We start from the raw sequence: 7182 nt of genomic DNA, 5'->3' as shown, positions 1-7182 counted from the left end.
AGCTGTTAAGACTCACTTAACTGAGTGAGCATTCACTGCTCAGGGCATTGGTTTGATCCCTGGTCGGGGAACTAAGTTCCAGGAAGCTGCATGGTGTGGCTAAATAAATAAATAAATAAATTTTTTTAAATGGTAGAAATTCTATGACAATATCACAATAAATCTCATTTTCAGAGACAGTGGACTAGAACAATAGTAAACCTATCACTGATAAACAAGACAAGTAATAGTCACTCATCTTAGCCAAGAGAGAAGGATGAATGATAAAGATCCTGCAAGCCTCGACATGGGCCAAAAAAAAAAAGCATGTTCTCACGCTGGGTACTTGCTAAACTGGGGTTTAGCCTAGGCCTCTGCACTCCTGAGCTGGGCCCATTCCTATAGCTTGAGGCTTTCTCTCTGTGAAATCCCACACAGGCCTCTTACAGAGGCAAGGTAGAACTGGGTCACAGGTCCTGAAGGCTGCTGGATGTGAACACGGACTTTACTGGCCATGAAGTGTGACTGGACCTGAGGGAAGAGATAGGGGAAGCTCTGATTTAGCGAGCTGAATGTTAGCTAACTCCCCCCTCCCAACTTCTTCCTCCAACAGTGCTCATCTCTGCTGCAGCAAAGACAGAACAGATTTTTAGGACCAGCTGGACCTGATGTCTAAGCCAGGCTCTGCCACTTCCTTGCTGTGTGACTGTGGCCTAGCAATTTCACCTCTCTGTGCCTAAGCTGTTTATTTTCATTCGTTCATTTCATTCAATCAGTCAATTGCATATTTATTAAAGAATATTTATTGAGAACTTACTAGGTACTAGAATTTTGTGGTGAACAAGACAAGGTCCCTTATCTGCAAGAGCTTCCATTCTAGCATGTGTGTGACAGGGTGTTTGGGAGACAGAAACAAACAAGAAAACTAACAGATAATGTCATGGGAAAGGTAGTAGATGCTATAAAAGACAAGAAAACAAGTAAAAGAATAGAGTCACCAGGCGTGCTTCTTATATGTAGGAGATGGTAATCCCCACTTCACAGGATTGTTATAAAAATTCTGTAAGATATAATATACAAAATACTTAGCACTGTACCTGGGACGGAGTAGTAATAATGGTAACAGTTACCGAGTGTCCTTATTATGTGCTAGATACCATTCCAGGTACTATAGATATATTAACTCATATAATCACTTCGTTTTATAGATGTGCAAACAGGCACGGGTAGGTTGTATTACTTGTTCAAGGTCAGGAGGTTAACAGATGATAGAATTAGGACTTGAACTCTAACATTCTGGCCTCAGAACCTATGATTTTAATTGATTTGCTAAATGTTAGTGGGGAGAAGGCAATGGCACCCCACTCCAGTACTCTTGCCTGGAAAATCCCATGGACGGAGGAGCCTGGTAGGCTGCAGTCCATGGGGTTGCTAGGAGTCAGACACAACTGAGCGACTTCACTTTCACTTTTCACTTTCATGCATTGGAGAAGGAAATGGCAACCCACTCCAGTGTTCTTGCCTGGAGAATCCCAGGGACGGGGGAGCCTGGTGGGCTGCCGTCTATGGGGTCACACAGAGTCGGACACGACTGAAGTGACTTAGCAGCAGCAACAGTAACCAAATGCCATAGACTGTGTGGCTTACAGAGTAGACATTTATTTTCTCATAGTTGTAGGGGTTCAAAATCTGAGATCAGAATGCCGGAATGGTCAAGTTCTGATAAGGGCTCTCTACCTGGCCTTCTGATTGCTCTCTTCTAGCTGTTATATCAGTGGTGGGCAGAAAGATAGAGGGAGAGGCTGAGGGCAATATCTCTTCTTATATGGGCACTAATTCCATCAAGAGAGTCTCACCCACATGACTTCATTTAACCCTAACTACCTCCCGAAAGCCCTATTTCCATGTACCATCATATTGGGGGTCAGGGCTTTAATATTTGAATTTGAAGAGAGACACAATCCAGTCACTAGCAAAGAGGATTGGAGAAGGCAATGGCAACCCACTCCAGTGTTCTTGCCTGGAGAATCCCAGGGACGGGGGAGCCTGGTGGGCTGCCGTCTATGGGGTCGCACAGAGTCACACACGACTGAAGCGACTTAGCAGCAGCAGCAGCAGCAGCAGCAAAGAGGATGGATAGAACCTATGGAACTTACTGCCAGAATCTGCACCCACAAGGCTGCTGTGGACAAGAATCAATAAGTACTAAACATAGTAGGAAAAATGCCAAGTCCTGAATTTACAAAGTCAATTACAAAAAAATTACAAAGTCAAAGGATGGAAAAAGGTATTTCTAGGTAATTAACTAGAAGATTAACCCAAGCTGGTGGGACAAGATGGTCATCAAAAAAGCTGACTCTTCTCTGGTCAGATGTAGGCCTTCCTGCGACAACATTCTATCTGGGCATCCCCCACAACACAGTTCTAAGGTGCTTTGAAGCTTTAGTGTGGGGTCTCCCAGCCCCTGCCACCTAAAAACAAATCCTGCCATCTGCAACCCACTTTCCCAGATTGTTTTTTCAAACAGGCTGTCATATTGGTATTCACGAACTTTATGGAGCACTGATACATTAAATTTTTAGCGACTATATGTTATCTAACATGCCACAGTATGCTAGGTCTTTGTATAGATAATGAATAGTGGTTATCAAAAAGTTAAAAAAAAACATGAAAATAAAAATTTAAGTTGAGAAAATTAAAATTGAGAACAATCTAGGATTATTTTAAGTGGTACAAAACCATGTTCAGGGCAACTTACAGAACGTTAAGAAACGGTTTGAGAGCAACTGCTTTACTGTATAATTGCCTCCATTTTTTCAGCCCCTTAAGTGACTTGTTACCAGTGGGCTTTTCATACTGTGGCCACAAAACCCAGTCCTTCTATTTCTCCCTCTTCATCATTTTTAGCTCTTCTCCCTCAGTGGCTATATGGCATGTCTAATCAGACAGTCATTCAGTCATTTGCCAAATATTTATTGAGCAGCTACTATGTGCCAGGCTCTGTGTTAAACATTGGTGATATGATATGACCAGAAACAGGCATGGTCTCATCTCTTAGGAAACTTCTAGTCTGGTAGGGGGAAAGTTAATCAAATAGTCTCATTTAATTGTACCCATAATTATAAATTGAGATGACAGCTATAAAAGAACAAATTGATGTAGGCACCACGGGAACAGATATCAAAGGCAGTTCAGTCACCTTTACCAGTAAATTTACTTAATTAAGTTAAGGAAGTCATAAGGAGTTAATTATGACAGATCAATACAATACCTTATGAAAAACACAGTTTATCATCTTGAGTAAACAACCCAGTTTCATACAAAAAACATCTTAATAAAAGTAATTTCTTTAAAAAATATTTATGGGGTAAATGTTTTTAGTCAGCAATTCTTGAAACCATGAAAACCAACCTGTCATACTACAGGGAAGTTCTTTGCCTCTTAGCAAACAAATTTAGAAGCTCAACTTTATAATGACAGGCTATAAGTTAACATAGATTTAACATAAATTTTATGATAATGATATGTAAATATTCTCTAGTCTTTAAATTATCTATCCAAGATGTAAGGCCAGCTGAAAACTTTGTCTCTAAGCAGCTGTGTCAGCAGTCATCTTATTCTTTTCAAGATTCCTCATTATATGGGAAATTAAAATTTGTGGCCTCTGGCTTCAGATATAATTTCTGGCCAATGTTAATTAAAGAATTCTGGGAGATTTATCATTTCTGTTTCCTTGTACATGACCTAAGTCAAGCCTCAAGTTACTCATGGAGACAATAATAGTGCCTATATAAAAGAGATACTATAGGAATTAAAAAATATATAGGGAGTTCTCTGGCAGTCCACTGGTTAGGCCTCTGCGCTTGCACTGCAAGGGGCATGGTTTCAGTCCCTGGTCAGGGAACTGAGATCCCACAAACTATATGGGGCAGCCAAAAAAAAAAAAACCCAACAATAAATAAACAAATAAACTGAATTATTATATAATATAAATATAAATAACTTAGTTCAGTTCAGTTCAGTCACTCAGTCGTGTCCGACTCTTTGTGACCCCATGGACTGCAGCAAACCAGGCTTCCCTGTCCATCACCAACTCCCAGAGCTTGCTCAAACTCAAGTCCATTGAATCACTGATGCCATCCAACCATGTCATCCCCTGTCATCCCCTTCTCCTTCTGCCTTCAGTCTTTCCCAGAATCAGGGTCTTTTCCAATGAGTCAGGTCTTCACATCAGGTGGCGAAAAGTATTGGAGCTTCAGCTTCAGCATCAGTCCTTCGGATGAATATTCAGGACTGATTTCCTTTAGGTTGGACTGATTGGATCTCATTGCAGTCCAAGGGACTCTCAGGAGTCTTCTCTGACACCACAGTTCAAAAGCACTTACATACATATACAATAAATATAAAATATTATATAATTTAGTTTATTTATTGTTTTTTTCCCCTGTATATATACAGAGAAAGTATCCAATACAGGGTCTGGCATATAGCAAACACTAAAACCATTTGTTATTATGGATTAAAAAAATTTCTTTGTCGTTGTTATTAATACAGGAAGTAGATCTTCTAGGAAATTAAACAGAAATGTGATCTTTATATCAGGCTTAAGTGAAGAATTTATATGCTTATTTCCCAGCTGAACTACTGTGCTTCATAGTCATCAAAAAAGGAAAAAGGTTTGTTTGGGGAGTAATTTTGGCATTACTAAATGCTGGAGAGATGTTTATGAATCATAAATATAATACTTTGCTTTGGCTTAATCATCTTACTTCTAAGAAATTTTCCTAAGAAAATAATCAAAGATGTGGGTAAAGATTTGTGTGGAGTACTGTGTGATTCATTACAGCATCATTTATATTAGGGAAAAATCTACATATTCAGCAATATGGGAAAATTAAATTATAGTGAATTTATAGTTTAAAACTTAAAATATGCATGTCAAACAATTGGAAGGAAATATACCAAAACATTCAGCTGGGATTATCTCTGGACTGTGACATTATAGGTGATTCTTATTATTTATACTCTTCTATATTTTCCATGTTTTTCATAATGAATATGTTACTTTCACGGTCAAAAGAGGTTCTTTTCAGTAGCCTCATAGACAAATTTGCTCCACTTCCCATCCAGTTAGGAGGAAACGCTGGGAAGGTCCAGCCAGCCCTTGCTGTCCCTGCTCAATTTTCTGGTCTTGGAGACCTAGGGAAGAGGCGTGGAGTGGAGATGGGAGGCTGAGGTTGTGGTCATTGCATCAGCTTGTCCTGCTGGACTGTGAGTGCCACAAGGACAGGAAAGGTCTGTTTGTTCATATCTGTGACACAGATCTAGCCTGGCCCATCGTAAGTGGTTGATAAATACCAGATTCATGAATGAATGACTGTATCTCAGCAAAGTAACTAGACACAGAGTTCAGTGAAAGGAGTTCATCTGTTTGGGAAGATGCAGTCTTTGAGAGGAGGAGATTGGAGGGTCTGCTCTGGACAGATAGCCTAAGGGAGCCGAGGTTGAGGACAGAACTACTCATTCAGTGTCCTGAGGCTTGATGAGTGGGATCTTTTAGGTTTTTGTTTGTTTCTCAAAACCATCCTCCTGCTTAACCCCCAGCCACTTCACTTTTCTTGCTTCTACTTCCTCATACTAACCTACTTTTTAATAGCGGAAGGAGCCACCCAAATGCCCAAGCCAGAAAGCATAGGGTCTGGATGGAGGGAGCATGTTGGGTGGTGGGGGGAGGGACTGAGGCTGTCGGTGAGACAGCTGAACTTGGATGGCCTCAACACAAGGAGTGACTGAAACACTTGGACTCTACAGAGTTTGGGATGCTAGACTCTCGGGTGTTGGTGGTCCTCTCATCCCACATATCTCTCCAAAGTTAGGTATCCCTCCTAGGCATCCCTGCATTGAACCCCATCAGGAGAGCCTTGATTTGGTAGTTTCACAGTTAGAGAAATCCACTTATGTCTAAGGTCAGTGATGTCCCTGTCAATAGACAAAGGAAAGGAAAGAAGGATAAGAACCCAGATGTGTCTGGCCTCAAGCCCAGAAGGCAAACAAAGAGCCCAGAATGTCCTTAGGGATACCGACCCACAAGTTATCTCAAGACAGCATTAAAATTTAGTCCTAATGGAGGGTCTGGAAAGGTAAGTTTTGCTAAAAATCTTTGTCCTTTTCCTAGAGGCTCCAGGAGCAGACCATGAATCATGGGCTATATCAGCTACCCCAGGGCTCACGGTTCAGGTGGAGTCAAGCAGGAGAGAGGCATTCTGGAACCAGTGTCTTCAGAGGATGGGTTACAGTGGGATTTGGTCCACCTAGGTTGACTCCTGTAAGCAGACAAGGCAGGAGAGACCTTCAGGAATGCCCTGGGCTGGAGTTGAGAGAGTGGAACACGCAGTGAGGAATGAAGATGTGTCATTGTCTTCTGTCTTCAAAGTTTCTGAACTACTCCAATAAGGAAGCAGAACCACCATCTGTCACCTGTTCTGGAAGGAGGGAGCCAAACCACAAATACCATAGATCATCTATGAGAACATACGCTTCTCTGGGTGTGTCTGTCTCTTCCCCTATGAGTATATTGGAGGTGTCAGAAACATCTTTGACATGACTGTTGACCTGTGTGTTTTTCTCCTTCCCAGTTCTCCTCTTTTTTTTCTTTATCCTGAAATATGACCTTCAGGGCTTGGTCTAGTCCCCCTTCTCTCCTTCCTCAAGATCTCCCTGGCTAATTGCTTCCATATAGTCTTCAGAATGGCTTTGGCTTCCAAGTCTCTATCTGTCTTTTCACCTTGTGTTCTGAGCTCCAGATTTGTAACCGAGTCCTCCCAAACGCCTCCACTTGGCAAACACATTCAGCTCACTTTTGACAGTGCGCCAAGACACTCCCCCTGCATTGCTATAGGAACATCTAAACTTATCACACCCTCCTTAATATTTATTCATCATTGTCTGATTTTCCTCCCCAGATGTCCAAGTGGGGCAGGGATTGGATGGGGCTGGGTGGCTTTGAGAGTTGGTTAGAAGTGTTCTGGGGATCTGAAACAGTCATGGAGAAATTAGCTGAGATCCAGCAGTAGGTGAGGAATCAGGTAAACAGGCAGATGGTGACTGCAGCCATGAAATTAAAAGACCCTTACTCCTTGGGAGGAAAGTTAGGACCAACCTAGATAGCATATTAAAAAGCAGAGACATTACTTTGCCAACAAA

The sequence above is a fragment of the Bison bison genome, unplaced genomic scaffold (assembly GCF_000754665.1).
Source record: "Bison bison bison isolate TAMUID 2011002044 unplaced genomic scaffold, Bison_UMD1.0 scf7180017864388, whole genome shotgun sequence".
In the NCBI taxonomy this organism is placed as follows: Eukaryota; Metazoa; Chordata; class Mammalia; order Artiodactyla; family Bovidae; genus Bison; species Bison bison.
This window is presented reverse-complemented; position numbering follows the sequence as displayed.